We start from the raw sequence: 24,544 nt of genomic DNA on the forward strand, positions 1-24,544 counted from the left end.
GGGGCCCCCGAGACCCTCTTCGGTTGGGTCTTTGTCGGGGGCTTGGCCGGAGCCCTGGCCGCGTCCCTATTTGTCGGGGCCGCCGGAGGCAACACTGCCGGCGGGCCCGCGGCCTCTGGGGACTCCAGCCCCCGGTCGACGTGCAGGAGGGCCTCACCGTAGGCCCTCTGCCGCCGGACTACCGGAGCCCATTCCCCCAGCAGTTCCTGGGCACCTCGGAAGTCGAGGAACTCTCCCAGGTGCGCGTGCACCTGGCGCTGGAGTTCCCCGACGAACTCCCAGGCGTTCTCGAGCTCCTGGAGGCCCAATCTCACGTGCCTCCAGGTGTTCTCGAGACCTACCTGCTGGGGGACTCGTGGGTGGGTGCAGACCCAGTGCTGACGGCCACAGGCCTCCCTTGGCCCGGGGCACTGGGTCGAGCTCTCCACGGTGGCCGTGCTCGACCCTTGGGTCTGCACACCCTGGTCCGTAGTGGACTGAGACCGACGGCCCTCTCCGGATGGACCGTCGGTCTGGGTGGATGCTTCCCGGGTTGTAGGCCTCGAGGTTTGGGCCCTCATGCCTTCCCGGAGGAAGTCATCCACCCGCTGACGTGAGCGGCCCTCTCGAGCGGTCGCCTCGACCTGGGCCCGGACGAATCTTCTTAGATCGCCAATCAGCCGATCGGCGCCCGGGCCCAACCCCAGGTCGAGCAGCAGCTGGGTGGCCGTCTCGAGGGCCTCCTCACTGATGACCAGCTTCCTCTCCATCTGTAAAAGAGAAGAAGTGGGGTCAAGGGATTTCTCAGGCTCAGCCCTTAACCTACCCGTCGCCGTGTAACGCTCGACGCTATTCTTTACGAGGACGTCCCGGTCCCCGGCGCTTTCCTCGAGAACATGGCCCATTTGCGGGGGCAGCTGGCAGCACCACCTTCCGCACGTGCTGAGCGGTTTTACGTGGCCTGCCCCTTCCCCTTACCGCATTGCCATCCAGGTCGTCTCTACCTGGTTCCCGAGGTTCGCGCGTGGGGTCCTTGCGCGGCCTTCCTCGACCTCGCTTAACCGGCGCCTCGGTCGGTACTTCCGGAGCCGCCGCGGGTTTCTCACGCTCGTTCGAGGGGGCTGCATTCGCGACGCGCTCGCGTATCGGATCCTCGCTGGATTCCTCGATCTTCGCTGGCGGGTCGCCTACGCCCTCCTCTTCGTCCAACGGTGCTGAGTCTCCGCCTCCTGGTTCCTCGTCGTCCTCATCAGAGTATGGACCGAAATAGGGCTTGAGATCCTTGGCGTGGATCAGCTCAGGCAACTCTTCCTGCTGGTTACCTAGGCGGTAGGTATTCGTCCCGCATACCTCCAGAATCACGTAGGGACCAGCATACTTCGGTGCCAACTTCGCCGAAATGCCCTGAGCTGCGGAAGACAAGATGCGGTTCCGCTTCCACACCCAGTCCCCAACCCTAAAGTCGGCCTGACGTCTCCTCCGATTGTAGTAGACCGCCTGACGAGCCGCCTCCTCCCTAGACTTAGAGCCAGCGCGTTCCCACAAGTTTGGTAACTGGCGCATGTGCTCTCCCCATTCGGTCAGTTCTTGGCCCTCGGACGCTTCCCGAGCCAACCGATCCTGGGCCCTTCTAAAGGTCGAGGGGGGAGTGGGCTGTCTACCGAAGACCAGCATGGCCGGGCTATACCCTGTGGCGCTGTGAGTTGCCGAGTTCAACGCAAAGTTGAACTCAGGCAGGTGCTCGTCCCAGCTCTTATGGTCCCGCTCCACATACGATATGAGCATGGCCTTGAGGGTTCGGTTCACTCGCTCCGTGGGGTTTGCCTGGGGATGGTAAACTGGGGTAAGGGCGCGCTGGATGCCGTTCCTTGACAGGTAGGCATCGACCTCTTGATTTTTAAATTCGGTCCCGTTGTCCGAAAGAAAAATCTCTGGCGCCCCAAACCTGGTGACCACCCTCTCGTGCAATTCCCGTACGATGGTCCTTCCGTTGGCCTTGCGCACGGGCACGCACTCCACCCACCGAGTGAACAGGTCTAAAAAGACCAAAATATACTCGAACCCTCGTGAGCTCTTTGGGAAGGGGCCAGTGATGTCACTGGCCACCACCTGCCAGGGTCGCGAGACCTCTCGACGACCCATCAGCCCGCAAGGCGGCCTTTGCTCTGCCTTGCATTGCTGACATACCGGGCAACTCCGCACGTACTCTCTGACCTGGTCGTACATCTTTGGCCAGAAATACAGGTGCCTAGCCCGGGAGAACGTTCGCTCTCTCCCCTGGTGTCCCGCTGCTGGCGCATCGTGCACCTCCTCAAGTACTTGATGCCTCTTCTCGGCAGGAACCACTAGCTTCCAGGCTTCCTCGTTGTCGATGGACCCTTCGCTCTCCTCAGTTGGATGGTAATGGTATAGTCTCCCACCCACTACCTTCCAGGTAGGCTGAGAATGTGGGTCCTGGCATACCTCCCTGTATCTCTGAAGGTACCAGGCATCGGCAGTTTCCGGCAGATGAGTCATGGCACCCACTTCTACCACCCCCTCCTCATAGGCCCTAGATAAAGCGTCTGGCACCACGTTGAGGTCTCCTTTTCGATACTCTATATCGAACACGTGCCCTTGTAATGCTAACGCCCAACGCGCTAGCCTTCCTGTAGGATTCCTCATACTGTGGAGCCACTTAAGGCAACTATGATCGGTGATGACTTTGAAGTGGTGCCCCTCAACATAGGGCCGGAACTTGCCGATAGCCCATACAACTGCCAGGCATTCTCTTTCGGAGACTGTATAATTCCTCTCCGCACTGTTTAAGGAGCGACTGGCGTACTCGATTACGCGCTCCTGTCCATCGACTTCTTGCGTCAATACCGCGCCTATCCCACTATCGCTCGCGTCCGTTTGTAGCACGAACTGCGCGTTGGGATCTGGCGACTGCAAGATCGGTGCCGAGACCATTGCGTCTCGCAACCGTCCGAAAGCCTGTTCCTGTTCCTGCTGCCAAGCAAACGGGATGCTCTTCTTCGTCAGGCGGTTTATCGGTTCAGCGATTGTTGCGAAGTCGGGTATGAAGCGACGATACCACGACATCATCCCCATGAATCGCTTCACCTGTCTGATCGTCCGTGGTACTGGGTACTCCATGATGGGCTTGATCTTCTCTGGATCTGGCCTTACCCCTTCACGGTTCACCAGGACCCCCAGGTACTTGACTTCCGACTTACAGAAGTGGCTTTTGGTCTTATTCACAGTGAGGCCCGCACCCAGGATTCGTTGTAAAACCAATCCCAGGTGTCGCTTATGCTCCTCAAAAGACGGCGAGATAATAATCACGTCGTCGAGGTACGCAAAAGCGAAAGGATCTAAATCCGGGCCGATCACTCTGTCCATCAACCTCTGGAAAGTCGCGCCGGCGTAGGACAATCCGAAGGGCATTCTCTTGAACTGAAAATGCCCCAGGCCGGGGACTGTAAACGCCGTAATTGGGCGCGACTCCTTTTTAAGAGGTATCTGGTGGTACGCGCTACTCAAGTCCAGTGTCGAGATGAACTTAGCATCTCTGATCCTTCGTAGGATGTCACTCATGAAGGGTAATGGGTAGGCGTCTGGCTTGGTTACTGCGTTTACCTTCTGGTAATTTACGCAGAACCGATATTTGCCGTCTGCCTTCTTAACCATCACCACTGGACTTGACCACCCGCTGGTTGCTGGTTCAATGACGTCGTTGTCCAGCATGGCCTTGACCAGCGCGTGCATTTCGTCTCGCACCCTGTCGGAGACCGGGTAGTATTTCTGTTTACAGGGTCGAGCGTCTCCGATGTCTATCTCATGCTCGACCCCCACAGCACAGCCTAAACACTCGCCTCCGTCTGGAATTAATCCATCGACGAGGCTAGCCACTTCTTGACGCTGTGCTTCCGTGGCTTCTACCAGGCCTACGGGTGCGAGGCACGACGTACCAGTGACGCTTGCCACTTCTAACGGTACCGCCACTTTGGCTTTCGCCAAGTACAGCTGGTCCGTGTCAGGGTTCAGGTTGGCGCTGAATTCCCTCACGAAATTCGCGCCGACGTAGCAGTCGTCAGACAGCAATGGCGTTATAGCGACCCTTACATCTTTTGTGATTCCCCCTACTGTGAAGGGGAAAATCACATGACCCAAGATGGGACATGGGCGACCGTCAGCGAGCTTCGCCTCTCCCGCTCGCGTGACGTCCAGGCCCAGCCCCATATCGGATGCCAACCTAAGCCCGAGTTGACCCATTACCGTTGATGAGGCCCCGGTGTCGTAGAGTGCCCTTAATTTATAGGCACCTATTCCCACCTGAAGCCACCACCTGGTCTCATCCTCGGGTCTGTACCTGCGGGGAGCTTTCGCCGTCTCTCTCCCCTCTGTGGACGGGAGGCTTTCACGGCTCTTCTTGCCTTGGGCAGCCGCTACTCGCGTCGACGTGCTCTCGCCCGCAGGTGTCTGGGTCGCCGGCGTATCCTCCGGAGCGTCGGGTGGTCTCCTGGAGCTTTTGGGTCTGGTGGTCTCCTCTCCGGCCCACTCAAACCCCTGCTCCACCACCTGAATCCGGCCTCCGTACCCTTCGAGGATACAAAATGCCCGGTTACCCAGATCAGGCATCGGTTCGGTCGCTGTCGCTTCTAACGCCGCTGCACTGCTGGGTCTCGTTGGGTCCGATACCCCTGTCGAGACCTCCTTGAACCCTGAGGTCGTTGACGGGCCCCTGCCACGTTCAAACGACCTGCGACGAGAGGTCACCTTTACTGGGGACGCGGAGGGGACCTCCGTCCTCCGCTTCCCTGCCCGTTTCCCTTGTTGCAATCCGGGCAGTACCTTCTGGTAAAGCCCAGTTTGCCACAAGACGAGCACTTGATGGGTTGGGAGTAATCTATCTTCCTCCGCTGACCCTCTCGTCGCTGGCCAGGAGACCCTGGGGGGGTTTTATTCCTCCCCTTCTCTTGTGGCCGACCTCTCGGCCGCCTGGGAGAGTTAGCCTTCCTCTCCTTAAAGTACCGGTCCATATCGCGCCGCAGGGTCGCAATTTGCGACGACAGATCCTCAATGGGGTCTGTTGCCTGCGTTGCAGCGATGGTGGGCCGGTCCTCGGGTCTCTTGGCCGGGGTTCTAACCGGCGACTCGGGTTGCCGCTGCTCCCTACCCCGAGACTTGCTGGACATGGCCACCGTTCGGGGTCCTGCCCGGGGCGGTGGTACCTTAGCTGACACCCCCATGTGCTCGGGGTACAACGTGGACGTTGGCTCCAACCTGGTCCTCGGGCGCTCGTCGTCCCGCAAAGCGGTTTCGATTTCGGTCGCCCGGGCGTGGAATTCGTCCACGTTGGAGAACGCATTCCTCCGTAGTTGCATCCGGATGGCGGGTAGGAGATTTGCATACAGCAAATCTAACTGCCTCTGCTCTGGTAACGGCGGACGCAACTGGGCTAACATGAAGAGGAGGTGGCAGGCGTATTCTCGTACCAGCTCTCCTTTCTCCTGGTACCGAGCTTGGGCCTCTTGTAGCAACCTCTGTTGCTGAAGCTCACTCGACCCAAACCAACGTCGAGCGCCTGCTACGAAGTCGGCGTAATTCCTCCACTTCAGCTTGTTAAGCTCGTACCATGTCCTCGCAACGCCTTCGAGGAGCTCTGATACCGAGCACAAGATTTCGCCGTCCGTTAGCCCAGACCCCGCGCGTAGATCTTCTAGCCTAGACAAGAAGGTGTCTACGCACTCTGAAGCCGTACCAGAGTATCGCAGCTTCCACCCTCTCACAATCCTACCCGCGTCCCGAGTCGCGTAGTACCCCGACGCCGCATTGGCGTCGTACCAGGCGGATCCTTCTGGAATCATCTGCTCTTCATCAGCGTCGGAGTCTCTTGGACCTCTTCTCGGTGGCTGCTCCGTCCTTGAAGGCACCTGCCTTTGGGGAGCCGCTCGAAGTTCGCCAGGGGTCGGTCGCTGGGGTTCCGGGGTACTACCTGGTACCCTTGGGTCGTAGTGGCACGTATATGTGGACTGGAAGTCCACCGTCCTCCGGGGCCGCTCTGGTATGACCGTTCGTCGATTGGTGGGGTCCCTGCTTCTAAACTGCTGGAACTCCACCTGCAGAGCGGTCAACTGGTCGCTCCACCGAGCGCATACCTGGTCGTGCTTTTCCAGCATCTCCAATATGCGGTTTATCCCGACCCGGTTGCACTCGATTTCCTCCTTTAGTCGCTCGGTCACGCACCGCTCTTCCTCTTCCTCTGGAGGTTGTAGCTCCGCGTTCTCGAAGCGACGGGCTCTTCGCCTATCCGGCGATCCGGTGGAGCCCTTGTGCTCACTACCGACCCCCTCCGTGGGCCCCTTGACCTCGCCGGTCCCCCCTTCCTCTGCGGGCTCTCGCTCCCCCATCTCGCTCTGGCTCTCCTCTTCCAAGTTCTCGTAGACGGCGAGAGTCCGCGTTAGGTTCGCCTCCACCGCCTCATCCCTATATAGCAGCATGAGTGGGTGGGCGACCAGATCCTCGGCGTCGGCTGCTTCCAACTCCCGTCGCTTGGTTTCCAGCCACCTCTCTCGGCTCCGTCGCCTGCGTTGTGTGGCCTCCCTATCCAACGCCGCTCCTTGGAAGTCTAGGTCGATGTACTCGCCTAGCAACCAATACGCTAATCGGACTGCCTGCATCAGCCTGGGACCATCTGTGCGCAACTCCAGTTGCGTCAGGTATCTGTCCAGCTGTGTCGAAGGCAGTTCCGAAGCCCACCGGGTTATCGCGTCGGCGGTATCCTCCATAACGCTTATGTTAGGGCGTAGGTGACGGTTGAGGTTAGTTTTCGTACTCGACCGCTACCGCCTCCTATCGCCCAAGGCGCGAGCGGGGTGTTGCGATTTTTATCGCCAACTACCCACTTACGCCTTTATTTACAAGGCAACAATACGCGTGGCTTGTGGGTGTGTGCAGGTATCGCGTAGTCTAAGGAAGTACGAACTTCCGCTTCGCAGCTACCTGCCTATAGGTGGAGGCTAACTGTTTGTTAGCTCCACCGGGTTAGTTAGTCTAACCCTACACACACCCTAATTGCGCGCTCTGCTGGTACTGTCGCTCGGTGACTAACCCCCACTTACTTACTCTAATGTGTAATAAAACACTTAAAAAGTAAAAAGTTAACCCAAATACAGTTAGTCACCTTTTATTTTCACGTTAGAGCGACTACGGACGTCTCTTCGACCCCTGGGGTTAGTGTGCTCTCGGCTCACAAAAGCAGTTATTATTGGGTCGGAGAGGCGTCTTTCCCCTACCGCAGAGCACGTACCGGACGAGCCACGCGTTATTTTACCCGCTCGCACCTTATTACGCACGCGCGCAAACGTCTCTCTCTCGCGCGCGTTGCTCTCTTTTTTTTTTTTGTATAATTTTCCCCGTGTGTGAGTCCTAAATTAGTTGGGCGCCATGTAACAGGCTGTCATTTAGTCGGTAATCTCCTAAAAGTGCCCGTACTCTAACTATATGAAGCCTTGTTATCTATGCGCTCGATGCGCATTAACCTACCTTGCCTAGGAGTGCGCCTGCGCAGAGTCTCTTCAAAGTTCCGAGTTGGGTTCCCCCAACTCGCCACTTGGCGGCGCTGTCGCTGCTTGCTCGTAGCGCTCGTGCGGCCGCTATCGGAACCTAAATTGAGGATTCCCGCCTAACGTTTCGCATACTTCGTGCTGCGTTACCGGCGAATTCGAATACCAATGTAAACAATGCGAGGCGCGACCTTCGGACAAGGGAATGACGAAATAACGACTAATAAATTCGTTTATACGGGACAAAGGGTGATTTATTTACTCAAATCAATTACACGGAGGGTATGCCGAGAGTCTCACGCACGCACGCGTGAATGACAACACGCTTTTTGAGAGAGAGAGAAAAAAACCGCGATGCCGCGAACTACCTGCTCGCACGCAAAACAATACGCTCCTCGCGCTCGCTGCGCGGATTCGCACGCAAAATCGTGATCACAATTGACAAAAGGGGAAGGTGCACCTACCGCAATACCGCAGGGGGATACGGTGGCCAACCGTATCCAAAAGACGAGGGCTGAAACGCCGCTACTCTGCTCTGCCTCTGAAGCTGTTGCCGGTGTTGTTGTTGCCGCTACTCCTGCTGCTGTTATTGCTGTTGCTGCAGTTGCTGTTGCAGTTGCAGCTGCTACTATCACTGCTGCTGCTGCTGCTGCTGCTACCGCTGCACCTCACCCACGCACGCTCACCAAGAACAATGTCAATGTCCAAACGAAAACGAACGGCACGGAGAATATGGAGGTTAGGCACACGGGATGACTGAGTGACACAGTCGTACTGGCGCTCGGAGCCTCCCCTTCCGGTCGTTGCCCCTTACGCGCTCTCTCTCTCTCGCGAACCGAACGCGGCTCACCTCGCTTAACCGCTAATTACACGCGCGAGTCAAACGATTTTCGGTAATCGTTGCAAGATACATAAATATATTTACGTAAGGGCCATCGTACGCGATACTACATATATTTTGATTTTTCATAATAATTTTCATCTTTTTTTATTTTTTATTTATTGGTAAATTAAAATCTATCATTCAACGAATTCCTTACAGAAATGATAATCATCGAAAAAGTGTTTGAAACATAATGATCTTTTACGCCAACCACACCGTATTATAGCAACATTTTTACATGCTTCTACTTCGCAATGTATATAGCAAGAATCTCCAAAACTAAAATCAACAGGGTTATCTGTTTTAGCTTGTTTTTCAGCAATGTAGCCGCTTTTATACCAAGCGTATTTAAAAATATTTGTATATCTTGGTGAAGAAAGCTGGTTATGGACAAGAGACTGCATTTTTATGATGTTATTTCTCAAATGTAGATTCATTTCATAATCCATCAAAATTACTTGATCTGATAAATGTCGAACGAAGTTTTTCCAGATACGAAATGCATAAACATCGAGTGGTTGGATGTTCCCTGTCGTTCCTGTGGGAATTTTTTTTATATTAACAATTTTGTTTGTCGGCATCGTTTCTCTTACAGCTTTATCGCAATGTCAACTCCAAGAGTCGAGTAAAAGTACAGATTGAGGTCGAACATTTGGGTAAAAAACTTCTTTCAACCAAATTTTAAAATTATCTAAAATAAAAAAATGTCAAAATTTTATTATGTAATTGCATTATAATAAACAAAAATATACTAACTTGTCGTTAATTTTCCAGATTTAGATGCTTCCACATGCACATTTTCTGGTCTAAATAATGAAGATTCCACTATGGGACCGAATTGACCACTTTTTTCTTTTAATACCATAAAAAGTGGTGATAAAAGTTTCCCGGTTGCTGATATAGTTGGCTGAATTGTATAACTGTGCGTTGTCGATGAAACCGACTGTACCTGACATTGCACCTGCTTTTCTCCTTCAACTGCTAATTGTCTTTCCGAGTGCATTTCTAATTGAAAACCACTCTGATCTGAATTATAAAAGTTTGCAATGCCGATTTCTGGTATACATGATTTAACATCAGCTACAAAAGCATCAGCATTAGTTTGTAGTTCTTATTTACTTTCTAATGTTTTTTTGGTGATAAATTTATTTATTTTTCTAGATACTATTCTATGAGCTTTTTTAAATTTTAGTAACCAATTTTGAGAAGCCTTAAATCTTATATCTTCATGGCCAACAATTTTTTGAGCTTGCAATGCCCATTTCCGTATATCTCGATCATGCACTATCGTACCAGCTGCAATAGCGGCTTTTAAATTTAATTTCTTTGAAATTAATCTCGCTATCTGGTATTTGTAAACTTTGAAAATATGCTAATAATAAATTGACTACGTTCAAAGGATTCATCTTCATGTTGTCATCCAAAATAAAATCAAGATATAAAAACTTTTTTTTGCAATTGAATAATTTTACAAAAGACAAGAGAAAACCTAGTCTATAGATAGAATTCGATCATACGTTTTTAACAGTTATATTTCACATGTTTACAAATCAAAATATTTGAATAAAATTATGTATGATAAGTGACATAAATACTTACGTAGTAGACAAAAACTTTTCTTCTTGTTATGTACTATATTTTCGTGTTCGGGAAATTTGTATGTAAATATAGAAATAAGTTTATTTATAAATACAGCACTATAAAAAAACTTTAACTTTTTAAATACTTGACTTTTCTTCAACTACTATGAATAATAAAATATGTATCGGATGTCTTATTATCGTCAGGGGCATAGATTTGATATAACTTATCTTCTTCGAGCCATTGATAAAACAAAATTGTAAATAAGATAAAGTGTACAGCAAAGTAAAGTACCAACAAAAAGTAAACTAAACCACAAGTGAAAATTGAAAAAAGTAAACAGTTTATAAGTATAGGAATTGAGACTATAATAACTATTTATAACTATTAATATAATCAATTATTTGTTTTAATTTCTTTTCTCATTGACAAATTGTAAATGATTAAAAAAGAAATAATAACTATATTAAACTTCCACTTTTGAAATTAATAATTTTTAACTGTTATTACTTGTTATTTTTCTTTATTACGAATTAACTTTACGTTTAAAAAATAATAACTATTATTATTACTCTTTTATACACAGCTATATGTAATACAATGCAAATAATATTTAAAAAAAAAACTGATACTATAACTGTGATTCCGAAAAAACAAAATAGTTAATAATTATTTATAATTTATTTTAGTCTCAGATCTTATATTTATAAGCCGTTATTAATTATTTTTATCTTTTTTGTATTTATAATGCAAAGAAAATAATAATTATTACATAAAATTTGTAATACTTGGGACATATTGTTATGCAACATGAATGTTATTCAAGAAATACATTTATTTTTCGCTATTTATATAAGGTTAGCCCGCATGTGGTTCGGTAAGGGTAGTTTATAAGGGTGGGGGTTAGATAGGTTAGGGGTAGGTGGATAAGAGGTATGTTATACAGCTGGGATAACTCGCTTATGGTGTAAAATTCAATTATTTCAAGAAATAACAAACGACTAAAGTTGCTTTTCCCAGGGATAGGTGGGTTAGCCATCATGTGGTTCGGTAAGAGTGGTTTATGGGGGTTTGGTAGGTTAGAGGCAGGTTGGTTAGTTGAGGTAGCTCGCTCATGCATAGGATTAAATTATTTCAGGAAATAACAAACAACTTAACTCGTGTTTCCCAGGGTTAGGAGGTTTAGCTTGCTTGTGATTCAGTAAGGATGGTTTAAACATATTTTTTTTTTAAATCGGAAAACACGTCAATTTAATTTTGTTATTTTCTCATTATCAGTGCGATTTTTAAATCACTCGAGCTGATTTACTATATTACATGTCGTAAAACAGTACAAAAAATAGTGTATTTACCCCTGTTAAAAAGGGGGTTGCAACCCTTCGATATGAATGTTATGTCCTTAAAAGCGCCTTTTTATAAGAAATTTCTTAACGTTGAGTTTACTGAAAAATATTCATTTGATGCTGAGAAATATTGAAAAAACTGATTTTAGGGGTTGATTTTCAGGGTGGATTTCACCCCTTAAAAGCCCTTATGGGCCGATAAAAAAAAACACGTATCTAATTTTTGTTCAAGTACTACAACATATCCCAAAATCATTCAAATTGGTGAGGTCGGGTTGGGGTGGTTCCCTTGTAAGAGTGCTGATCTGTTAGCTCATACACTTCAGATCAGTGATCTGACGAGGAGAGAGCAGCGGCGGGGGCTCTCGCATGTGATCTAAGAGTGCTGATCTGATAGATCATGCACTTCAGATCACTGATCTTAAGGACGTTCTCTTGCCTATAATGGTGCTCATCGTATAGCATCATAGGTGACCAGCTTATTCCCCCGGGCTCCGTATAAATGAAATAAGCGCCGCTTCGTGCGCAGAAGTACCAGGAGCGTCTTCTGCGACGATTTGCTCGACTTGGCAACAACGCCGTGTTCTCCCCATATGTATATAATTATTCCCTAATTAATCTAAGTTATTTTCAATATACACGAATGAATTACAGTAGATAATCTTTACGAATGTTATAAGAATGGAAATTACTTTTAACTTTTTTGAAATGTTATCGTTGCAAATAGAGTCGTGTGGACTCGCGGAACAACCGTAATACGCCGCGCCGGCATGTATATCTATATATCTGATGCGGTGTTGCCAAGTCACCATGTTTTTACTTGCAGACCGATCGGGAGACGCACCTGGTTACAAACTTTGAGAACGTCTTGCATCGAAAATAGTACCTGTACCTATGTTTTTTATTATTGCATATGATTCGTTATAACCTCTAGAATAATATACTAGTTTTTCAAAAAAATCTAAAGAAAATTGCGTTATTAAGTCATGCATGTCAAGTTAAATTTTTATTCAATCTCAAAGAATAACATTGTAATTATTTCACAGAGTTCTAATCTTTATATTATAATATGTAAGAAAAGCTTAATATTAAAAATAATGATCCTTTATTACAAAATAACAACCATGTTATATTTAACTAAATACATTATAATATTCTCTCGTTTTGTGAATTAACAATTAAATACTAATATGTGGAAAATCTCATCTGCTTACTACAAATCAAACGAGTTACGAATGTAAACTATTTTATCAACTGCCTAATTTCTCACTAAAATTGTGCTCTCTACAATACCGTATTAAAAAAAGTGACATTATAAATAATGTTATTTCTAACGATATCAATGATGTTATTACGATGTTATTTGACGTATTACAACTTAGAACAAAAAATAACATTGTATTTCTTTTAAATCATCTGGTTCATAGAAAATAATGAGATTTTTGAACTGCAGTAACGTTATTTTTAATAAATAACGTTATTTTCGAAGGTATTTGTTAGCGCAGATCAAATAGTAGTGCTATTTTAGAATAAAATAACATTATTCTCAACGGAAAGAACGTTAATCTTTGAAGAACTTTTAATCACAAAAATGAACGTTATTTTAGAAAAGAATTTATTTAATATGCAAATAATAAAACACAATTTTGTATTCTAATAACGTTGAAAAGATAGAAAAGTAGAGACACTATTCATCATAGTCAACGTGAATGATTTATAGCCAAAATATTTATTAAAAAAGAACGTCATTCCATTCTAAAATAACGCTATTCATTATCCGCTTTGGAGAAATCCTTTAAAAAATAGTTTCATTCGGTTAAAAAATAATGATCTGCTATTTACACGCTAAATGAATCTTTTCCCCAAATAACGTATTTTCTAAAGAATAACTTCTTCTGTAAATAAAAAATAACGTCATTTTATTATTGTCAAAAGATTTTTCGTGAATTAATGTCATTTTTGTTGAGAATGACGTCATATAATTCTAAACTAACTTTATATATCTTGAAATCTAATATTTAATTCTACAAAAAAATTTTTTCTAAAAAAATAAGGACAACATCAATGATTTCATGACGTATAGATTAAATAATAAAGATAAATTTGTATTAATATTATTTTGAATAACATTTTTATTTATATTAAATAATAAAATATAAATAATTTATCTTACATTGCCTAGACAGATCAGTTAAAAATTATTAATTAAAATATTTTTGAATATTATTAATAAGATAATAATCTGTTTATATTCTTTAAATTCTATTAACTTGCTCAATGAATTGATAATAAAATTCAATGTTTAATAGGATATAAAACTGTAAGTAAGATATGTTAGAACAATTTTTAACTATTAAGATACTTTTATAACTGTTTAAGAAATTCTCATATCAGGGAGCGGTCATTAAAAAATTAGATTTTAGAAAAAAATGCTTCTGTATAAGAATTACTTCTGACCATCAAGATATTGTAATCAAGCCTATCGCGATACTGTCAATTTTAGGAAACAAGTCAGAACATTGAAAATGTCAGCTAGTGTAATAATATGTGTGAAATGTGAGATATCAATGCGTCTATATGTCGCTTTTTGTTTAGTCTCTTTTACTAATTCTGTCTGTAGGCTTTCACATCATTTAAAGGAGTTTCGAACTGATTTCTATTAATATATTAAAAATGAAAGCGATCTAAAAAAATCTCGTTAGAAAAGTGTCATTAGAAAAATTATTCAGTTGCTAGCTAATGAAGTGTTAACATGCATCAGCAAAAAAAAAGTTGAGATTCAGACCTATATATGACTTAGAAGCTGCTCTAAGAGAAGAACGATAATTGGAAGGTTCATTTCTCCTAGTTATTTATATTATGTATGATGATCTATGTCTTATAGATATAGATATTTTGTACCATCAAAGTTGAGGTACGTCGTATAAATGTATTTTTAAAGATTTGTCATCCATATTCTAGATTCACTACCACCGCGAATGCGCAGCATCCACACAGATCAATGTGCAGTACAGAATTGTATAACTCGATTGAAACTATTTCTACACCTAGTAGAAATTTTAGATAGGTTTAAATAATTATTATTTTTATTTGCGAATAAGTAGTATATACCACAAATAAATTCAATTAAAAGACATTTCCTAGAATTGTGGTAACCTACAATTTTTCAATAATAATCTATGAATAAAATAATAATTTCAACATGAATATATTAAATATAAACATATTATTGAAGACATAAGAATTTACTTTACTTCACAGGAAGAACCAATCTTTGAAAATATTTCTTTCTGCTAAACAAGATTTCATTAAAAATTATTACCAGTTACAAATTGCAAATAAAGTGAGCCACTCATATGCTAAGGTAACATTTTATTATCTAAGTTATTATCAGTTCAAATAAGAACGCAAAAAATTTTCAATTCATTATAATTTTATAGTTCTTGTATAAATCATTTACGAATTACTTACATTATATTTTCTTAAACGACTATATAAATATATAATCGAAAACAATCATAAAATCATAAAATATACTGAAGAAAAGCTAATCTTTCATTAAAAAATAATTAATGAAATTTAATTTTTAAAAATATTTATTTTATTTTATTTCTATTGGAGATGTTTGACGTTTATATTAACAATTTATATAGGAATTGCAAATAAGATAAATTAAATTAATTAAAGTATTTTGGTTGTTTGTTATTGGTCAATATAAAATTTGTATAACGTAAATTATAACTTCGTTCGATTCCATATACATAGTTAAAAAAACTAATCAGGTAACAGTAAAATAAGGTATTTTTTCGAGGTTGCCACTAGCAATGATGAAATTTCATTATTGATTTTTTACCTATGGGTACATCGAATAGTTTCATGACATTTATTTTAGACTAAGTAGTTATGGTTCGTTTGGAACGACTAGAATTCGTTTTATTGTTTACGAAGTATCCTCTACTCAACCAAAATATATTTAATTTTTTAATTATTACTAAATTGTTTAATTATTGTTCAAAGTAATTAACTTTCCTGTAAAAAATTGATTTCAGAACATTTAATACATTAGTGTAGTATTCACCATTACATGCGATAAATCTACTTGATTATATAAAATTGATTTTACGGTTATCTATATTTTACTGTAAAATATTAGATATTTGAGTGATTTTTTCGTATTTTAACATTACCTTTTGATTCAATCAATAAATATATTTTGAAAAATATATAATTGCTAATAAAATAAATAAATGATTTTCAACAACACGTCAGGAAATATATCGTATAGATACATTCGAATATACTGACATTTTTTATATCACTTTTTATTCTATACAGGGTGTCCCATTTTAAAGGAACCATCCCGAAATTTTCTACGGTTGGCGTTCTACAAGAAAATTATTCAGACAAAAATTGTTTGGGAAAATGAGGGACACTTTTCTCAGAAATCGGATTTGACCTTGAAATTTATTTTCAAGGTCATTTGAAAGTCAAAGTCATTTTTTGAATAGGAACCTATAATTTTGATTCCGGATTCAGAAAGAGCGAGAAATTTTACGTTCAGATAAGGTATTATGTGCCGGATGCAGTTAACTCCTCCCCCCTCCCCGCGTAAGTTCATGAGGGGTCAAATTTATTTTTTCTTCATGCTATGCACAGGGATGATCGGGCGAGGGTAAGATTAACTGTAATAACCTAATAACTTGCTGATAATATCTTGCTCCCCCAACCCAATAACTGGACGGTAATATCTGGCTGCAGCACGATATCGTCGTCGCATTATGAGATAGAACAACGATGATCCACGAATTCTCGTTGTTTTGGCAATGGTTGATTTAAATCATCATATCTCTTTGCGTGAAATTCAGAGACGTACTGGAATCCCAAGAACAACAGGCGGTAGAATTTTGCTGCTTCATAGATTTCATTAGTATCACATAACCCTGACTCAAGCTTTGATGCCAGATGATCTCCGCCGCAGACTCGAATTCTGTAATTGGGCACAAGCAAGGATTCGTGATGATCCTGAATTTTTCAGATACGTAATGTTTTCGGATAAAGCTATATTTCATAGTAATGGGCAACTTAATTGCCATAATAGTCATTACTGTTCTATCGAGAACCCTCATTGGGTACGTCATGTTGATAATCAGCATAGATGGAGCCTCGTAGCTTGGTGCGGTATAATAAATGGTTATCTGATAGGACCTTATTTTTTCGATGGTAATGTGAACGGCGCAGTATACCTTAATTTCCTGTAGAATGAATTACCATAATTATTGGAAGATGTGGACTTGGAAACAAGACGACGATTACGGCTTCAACAGGACGGTGTACCGTATCATCGCTCGCTAACAGTTCGTCACTTCTTGAACCAACGATACCGAAGACGATGGATAGGCATTGGTAGTGACATTACTGTGCGGTGTCCAAGATCACCAGATCTAACAAGTCCAGATTTCTTTTTATGTGGCTATTTGAAAAGTGTTGTTTATGCACAGCATCCAACAACACGGCAAGATATTATCCAAGAAAGGCAAGAAGCTTGTAGAGCTATTCCGCGTCACGTTTTGTTGTCCACGGTTGAAAACTTCGAACGTAGAATTCAACACTGCAGAAATTTAAACGGTGGTATTTATGAACATTTTATAAGATAAATGTTTGTGTTACAACCTTGACCATAACTCTATCTATAGTCATCGTCTTGTCTACATTGTTTGGGCATTCCCACCTTGCCTTAATTGGCTGGTTAATCAATACCTCGCTTTCATTGATTGGGCATTCCCACCATGCCGTAATTGGCTGGGTAATCGATACCTCACCTTCATTGGCTCAGCATTCTCACCTTGCCTAGATAGACTGGACACTCCCTCTTTGCATACATTAGTTAGATTGGTCCACGTTACTAAATGTGGCACAAACACACGTAATGATTAAAACAAAAACGACCCTGATAATTGAACTTTTATTTATCTTGGGTATTGGGTTATTATTATCATTATTATTATTTTTTTTTTTTTTTTTTTTTTACAAGGAGTTGCGGAATCCTTTTTGCGGATTCCCCTTTGTCTTGATCTAAGGAGGTATGTGGGACTCCCCAAAAAAAAAAGACAGGCCTACCCACTAAACCGCCATCTCCTTGTTGTCCTTCCCCCAGCCAGGGACTATGTTGATATTACTTCTGACTGGGGGTTCTGTCTGTGTTCGTTACTTCGTATCGTTTCACCGTGCGTCGTTACGTCGCATCAATCCGTCTGCTCAGTCGTCCTTCAGACAGTCGTCCGCGTTCTTACATCTTAGTATGGTTTCCGTATAGGTAGCGACTAAACGCCACCATTCGGGTTTATGCAGCATCACCTCTACAATGTTATCGGGGGTGATGTTGCCAACTGTTGTCTCTAGTTCTCGTCTGAGTCTTGTCCAGCGGTCGCACCCGAAAAACGTGTGTTCCGCGTCGTCTCGTTCGTGTCCACAATACTTGCAGTCGGGTGTTCGTACTCTGTTCATATTGTGGAGGTACCGTCGAAAGTACCCGTGGCCCGTGAGCTGGGTGACGTGAAAATTCACATCACCAAAATTCCTTCCAAGCCACGGTCTCACGTCCCGTATCAGTCGTCTCGTCCATTTGCTACCTCGTTCTTCTGTCCATCGGTCTTGCCACATGTCGATCGTCCTTTCGCGTTCAACGATTGCCGCGTTCTTTTGTCTTATGTCTGCGCTGCTCCCATAGATCCTTTTGCGTTCAGAGGCAAGAAGATCCACGGGTATTACGCTCGCCACCACCAGGACAGCCTGCGCAGAGACTGTTCGGTAGGAGCAAGCGATTCGCAGAGCGCCCTGTCTCTGTACCATCGTCATTGTCTTACAGTACTTCTTTGTCTTCAAGGAATCTGCCCATATTTCCGCGCCGTATAAGAGGATCGAGTGAGCTGTCGCCATTAGCAGTCGCCGCTTTCCTGGTCACGGTCCCGTCGTGTTTGCCATCAGGCGGCTCAAGGATGTTATCCTCTCTGCCGCTTTTCGGGCTGTCTTCTGTATGTGAGGCCAGAAGGTCATCTTCGTATCGAGGGTTACCCCAAGGTACTTGACTTCCCCCTTGGTCTCCGTTTCGTATGTACCCACTCTCATGGGTAGTATCGTCTGTATGCGTCTTCTCGTGAGAAGCATAAGTTCTGTCTTTTCTGTTGCGAGTTGCAGTCCGTGTTCTGTCATCCATCGTCCAACTCGTCTCATGGTCTGGTTCAACGTCAGCTGCGCCAGCTCGGGAGATCTCTCCGTGATCACCGCCGCCACGTCATCAGCGTAGGCGACGAGGGTCACTCCAAGTGGCATTATTATTATTATTATTATTATTATTTTTGAGGAGAGTCTGAATCCATTTACGGACAACTGACGGAAGCCCGCCAAGTGTGGGACTCAGTAGCTTAGGCCACCAATACTCACCAAACATATCTCTCCTTGTTCGCACCACAACCAGCCCGGAACTGTTTATCATATTACTTCAGACTGGACGGCTGTCATTGCGTGTCCAAGCACACATTCATCCCTTTAATACTCATTCATTCCCAAGTAGGCTCTGAAATGTTCTCATTCATTCAATTTTTCAAGCATCCATCCGTCTTTTTGTTTCGTAACACATTCGAAACGTACAGCGTGATCTTACGCCATGCGTCTGCTGTTGTCAACATTACGTTCGTTACGTTTTCTGGCGTAATCGGCCCTAATTCTGTCTCCAGTCTTAATCTTTGCTCGGCCCAACGGTCGCACACGAAAAACGTGTGCTCCGCGTCGTCCCAAGACCCTCTACATTACACACAATCTAGGGAAGTTACCTTACCCATTCTGTGCAGGTACTTTCGGAAGTATCCGTGTACGGTCAGAAACTGGGTGAGATAAAAATCCACCTCCCCGTGTTTTCTGTCTTTCCACAGACCAACGTCTGGTATTAGTCTGTGGGTCCATCGTCCTTGAACATCTGTCGTCCATCTTGTCTGTCATTGTTCTGTCGTTTTCGTTCGTTCCTCTGTTACAGCGTCGACCCTCCCTACGGTCGCACTTTTGGTCTCCAGTCGTTCCGTACCTATGGTCATCGGTATTATCGTGTCTATGCTCTGTCTCGTCATTATCAGTAAGCCTGTCTTAAAAAGAGCCAGGCTCAGTCCGTGGTCCGTCATTCACCCGCGGCTTGCATCGCCACGTTCAGTCTTGGTCTCAGTAGCAGTTCGTATAATTTGCCGGTCGTGTTGAGGAGGCTCAAGAGCCTATATGAATTCGGCTTATCGGGATCTCCCTTGCCTTTGCCAATTAGTACCAACCTCGCGTTCTTCCAGAGTTTACTGAAAACACCCGCTGTCAAGCACCCACTGTAAAACTGCAAGAGTATGTCGGGCCGTCGAATCGCTACATACCGTAGCAGTTCACCCGGTATACCGTCTGATCCAGGAGCCTTGTTCATCTTCAGCAAGGTTGTCGCTCGTATGAGCTCTTCCCTTGTGAAGCAAGGACATTCTATTTCTTCGTCCGTGTTCGTGTCGTCGATTCTGTCAGGATGCGTTGGAAGAAGATCCTCAACTATCTTTTCCATTGTCCTAGCGTCTTTTATCTCCGGTGGAACTCGGACACCTAGTTTTCGGGTCATAATTTTGTAACCCATCCCCCACGGGTCCGAGTCCACCTCGTTTGTCAGTCGTGTCCAGCATTGTCGTTTGCTGTCCGTTATAGCTTGTCTCAGCCTTTTTCTAGCAAGTTTGTATGCTTCTGAGGCTTCTTCGTCATGTCTGTTTCTTTGTCTTCGTGCCTGTTACCGTACGTCGCCGGTGACATTCGCGTCTGATATCTGCAATTTCTTGCGTCCACCGGTACATCTGTCGCCGATCGCGTCCGTATCTTTTTTCCGGCATCGTAGCTTCGCATAGGTGACAGAGGTATTTTTCCGCTTCCTCAGGTAACTTCTCAGCCGAGTCACGGTCCAAACCACTTCGAGACGGTTTCCGTAAAAGGCTCTGCGTTTTGCAGTAGTCTGTCGAGTTCTTTTCTGTCCAGGTGTTTCGTATCCCATCGTAGAGGGGGTAACACGTTACCTCTTTGTCTAGTCGTATTTTCGTCTGTCACTTCAAAGATGATGTATTGGTGATCACTGGCTATATATTCCTCGATCACTTTCCATCCTCTTATTCGCGTCAGTAGTCTGTCTGTGGCCAAGGTCATGTCTGGTATAGATTGATCCCACCCCGGTCGTCTAAATGTCGCCGTCTTTCCCTCGTTCACCACTACTAGTTCCAGCCTCGCGGCCATCTCTAGTAGTAGCCGTCATCCGCCACGATCGTATTTCCGGATATATCCCTCACTGCGTCTTCGATATCTGCGATTCTGTTGTCATATGAGTTGTGTTCAAAAAGTACGGTGACTTTTCAAATTTCACGGGCAACGTACTTTCAATTATCGATTTTTTTGTTATGTTGGTACACTCTTCCCGAATATCTGTACCAAGTTTCAAGTGTATAGCATTTTTTGTTTTGCGTGCTCGGCGATTTCTTGCTATCGAAAAATATGGATCAAAGGATTTGCATCAAATTTTGTGTAAAAAATAAAATAAAGTGCATACGGTGAAACTGTTCTGAGTAAAAAAAATGTTTACAAGTGGTACAAACTCTTCCAAGATGGCCGGGAAGATGCCAATGACGAGTCTCGCTCTGGACGCCCAAGCACGTCAACAACTGATGAAAACGTTCAAGCAGTGAAGAAAATTGTTCTGGAAAATCGTCGAATCACTATCAGAGAAGTTGCTGAGGATGTTGGTATATCGCTTGGCTCGTGCCATGAAATTTTTTCTAACGTTTTAGGCATGAGACGTGTGTCAGCGAAGTTTGTTCCGAAATTGCTAAATTTTGACTAAAAGAACCGTCGCATGAGCATCGCTCAAGAACTGTTGAATGACGTCAACGATGACCCAGATTTACTCAAAAGGGTCATAACTGGTGACGAATCATGGGTATATGGTTATGATATCGAAACCAAAGTCCAATCGTCCCAATGGAAGAGCCCAGATGAGCCAAGACCGAAAAAAGCACGCCAAGTTCGATGAAATGTCAAAGTTTTGCTCACTGTTTTCTTCGATTACCATGGCGTGGTGCATCAGGAGTTCTTACCATATGGACGTACGGTCAATAAACAGTATTATCTTGAAGTTATGCGCCGTTTGCGAGAAGGAATACTAAGAAAACGCCCAGAATTGTGGAAAAACAATTCATGGCTTTTGCATCACGATAATGCCCCTGCTCACTCATCTTTGCTTGCGAGAGATTTTTTGGCCAAAAACAACACCACAATCATGCCTCAGCCACCATATTCACCGGATTTGGCCCCATGTAACTTTTTCTTGTTCCCAAAACTAAAGAGACCTATGAAAGGACGGAGATTTGCAACGATTGAAGAGATAAAGACTGCATCGCTGGAAAAGCTCAAGGCTATACCGAAAAATTCTTATGAGAAGTGCTTTGAGGATTGGAAAAACCGTTGGCATAAGTGTATTGTATCTGAGGGGGATTACTTTGAAGGGGCAACATAAATATTGATAAATAAATAAATATTTTTTTTTTAAAATACAAAGTCACCTTACTTTTTGAACACACCTCGTACTTCAACGCGGAATAGTTCCATGACAGATATACACAGACGATAGCGACAGTATCCATTCTCACCCAAACATAGTCCACCCCGGACCCGCTTGCCGAGACTCGCATCGCTTCGTTTCCGCGTACCCACACCGCCATCGTGTTCGATTTGCTAGCAAACCACGATGGCTCAGGTCTGTTCCTGTATTATTCGCTTATAACAAGCAGGTCTGCGTTCGTCTCCATCGCAATTTGAGGGAGCAGCACGTGTGCTACGCTACTCCTGTTCACATTGCATTGTAGTATCGTCAGGGTCATTTTTTCTGTTTCGTCTTCAGTTCCATAAGTACTGCTCTATATACGGCGCACCCGCCTGATCCAGGCACGTGGGCCAGGTTCTGTCCTTCTATCCCCTTACAGAGGAAGCAGTCAGTAGTGTTTTTACACTCCTTGCCCACGTGACCCATCTGTCCGCATTTCATGCATCAGTTCTTTCTGTCCGGCCCTTTACATTCTCTCCGCGTATGTCCGTATCCGAGGCAGTTGAAGCATCTTTAAGGATGAATGTGGAGTCGAACTCGACAATTCCTCCATCCTATTTTGATGCATTCCCTGCCCATCAGTTTCGTTGCTTCCGTCGTGTCGAACTCGCAAACGGCTCGCGCATTCCTATATGCGTTTGGCACAAAGAGATGCACTTTCCGTTCCGAGTCCGTATTTAGTTCGCGATTTATCGCTTTCGCGATATCCTGGACCGTCGTGACGCAGTCTAAATCAGCAAACTCCAGCGTCACCGTGGAAGTTAAGTCTTTTACTGTAGCAGTCCGTCCTAATACTTTCTGAAGTGTCCTTTGGAAGTCCTGTCCTTGCGACTTTTCCAGCCGCATTAATACAGCACCGTCCTTGGTTTTTTTAATCGCCCGAACGTCTACCTTCTCTGTCTTAGGGTCTACCTTCTGTCTGATAGTCCGCAAGACATCGGCCTACAGTTGTCCTTCCACCGGGTTGATCAGAATGGTCCCGCGCCTGGTTTTCAGATTGGGACACTCCGATCCTCGGCTTCTATGTCTGTCTGTCGTCTTTTGTAGCGTCTCTTTGTCGGTCTTTTTCTTGTTCCTTTTCTTTTTTTTTTTTGCGACGGTGGCCCAGTCCTCTAACACCTCCGCTCTCATCTCAATATCCTCCGAAGAATTCTGTTGAGTGGTATGCGTGGTGTCCTCCTCGTCAGGTGTCTGTCGGTTTCTGGCATTCACTCCCGGCGATTGCTGTGTGGCAGCAACGTCTAGGTGCGTTCTCCGTCTTTCGTTATCTACTTGGTCTGGGCTTGGAGTCTGTTAGCCGTCGCCTTTTATATCCTAGAGTTTCCTACATTACATTCGGTCGTCTTTCCGTTACGTTCGTCTTTTGTCTGATCTGTCGCATTCGCTTCAGTTCATAAATACAAACTTCTACAGCCTTATATATCTCAGCCATACCATTCGTTATCACGCGGCTCACGTTTCTTTGGACGTTCGACTTCTCCATCGTTTGTCCTAGGACGCTGTGTATGGCGAGCAGTTGTTCTCGTATTTTACTCTCCACAGCGTCCCAGGATTCTGGCGACGTCGACCCTGTCCTCTATCCTGTCGCAATTACCCGTACACCAGCCAGGTTTTCTACTGGTGTAACGGGGGAGCCGGGCAGCTCCAGTGACTCTCCTGAGTCGATGGGCGCAGGCGGCACTCTAGTACCTGCAAAATTTTCTTTACCTTTCATCTCATTTTCATCTCCTTCATTCTACTATGTGTTTTATGTGTTAGTGGTCAGAACTATTTACCAGGGATAGTGGGTCTTGCAATCTTTCCTGAGTAGACCCCCTGACTGAGCGTGCCTAGAGTCCGGTGGCCTCTACCGTTCCTCCCCCGTCCCTACAGCTAGGGCCCTTCCGATAGCCAATCGGCATTACTACAGAGAACGAGATTTGGCGCTTATTAGACGCTTTACCATTGTGTAGGGCGAGCCTCCAATGCTGGCTGAGCTGAGTCCGCCCCCTCCAACTACTGACGGCCTAGGAGTGCGAGTCTGGTTTTACGATTGTACTCTCCAGAGTCGTCACACACACAATCTAGGGTAAACTCTCTCGTGATTGCTCTCGCCACCGTCTGGTAAAGTTCTGCTTTGTGTCTGATCGACTAATCCGTCATTTCTCTGGTTTCAGATCCATTCAGCAGATGCCCGTTTATAGAGCCCCCTCATTTATAACCCGCTTGGAAAAAATACCCGTTTATAGGGTTCCATCTCATTCGTAGGCAATACCCGGTTATAGGGCCCTTCATTCATGCTCCCAGAGAATTTTCGGACAGTCAATCAGATGTGTAGGTTTTGTGTGATGAGTGGTTGTGTACAGCCTTACTGCCTACCGCTATTGGCGGCTGTAGCCTCACCCTGGTCTCGGTGGGATAGGAGGGGTTGGGGGGGGGCGGTTGACCGCACCCCACACATAATACCTTACCTCAACTTAGAATTTCCCGCTCTTTCTGAATACGAGATCAAAATTATAGGTACCTATTCAGAAGACGACTTTGATCTTCAAATGACCTTGAAAATAAATCTCAAGGT

General features: G+C 44.8%; 1 protein-coding gene across 8 annotated transcripts in view; it reads left to right on the forward strand.

The window, feature by feature from the left end:
• The window catches only part of LOC131663753 (glutamate [NMDA] receptor subunit 1), a 1,362,975-nt gene that overhangs the window by 138,147 nt on the left and 1,200,284 nt on the right, over positions 1-24,544 (forward strand). For 2 of the 8 annotated variants that reach the window (XM_058934369.1, XM_058934420.1), the window contains exon 1: positions 14,338-14,700. The exons of 5 other annotated variants lie outside the window; for them this stretch is intronic. The gene's annotated coding sequence lies outside the window, so the exon portion shown is untranslated. Of the gene's footprint in view, positions 1-14,337; positions 14,701-24,544 lie in introns of those variants that run through there. One more of the 8 variants, XM_058934377.1, reaches the window with a different exon arrangement.

Source organism: Phymastichus coffea, unplaced genomic scaffold (genome assembly GCF_024137745.1).
Source record: "Phymastichus coffea isolate CEN01 unplaced genomic scaffold, Cenicafe_Pcof_1.1 PCOF00002, whole genome shotgun sequence".
NCBI lineage: Eukaryota > Metazoa > Arthropoda > Insecta > Hymenoptera > Eulophidae > Phymastichus > Phymastichus coffea.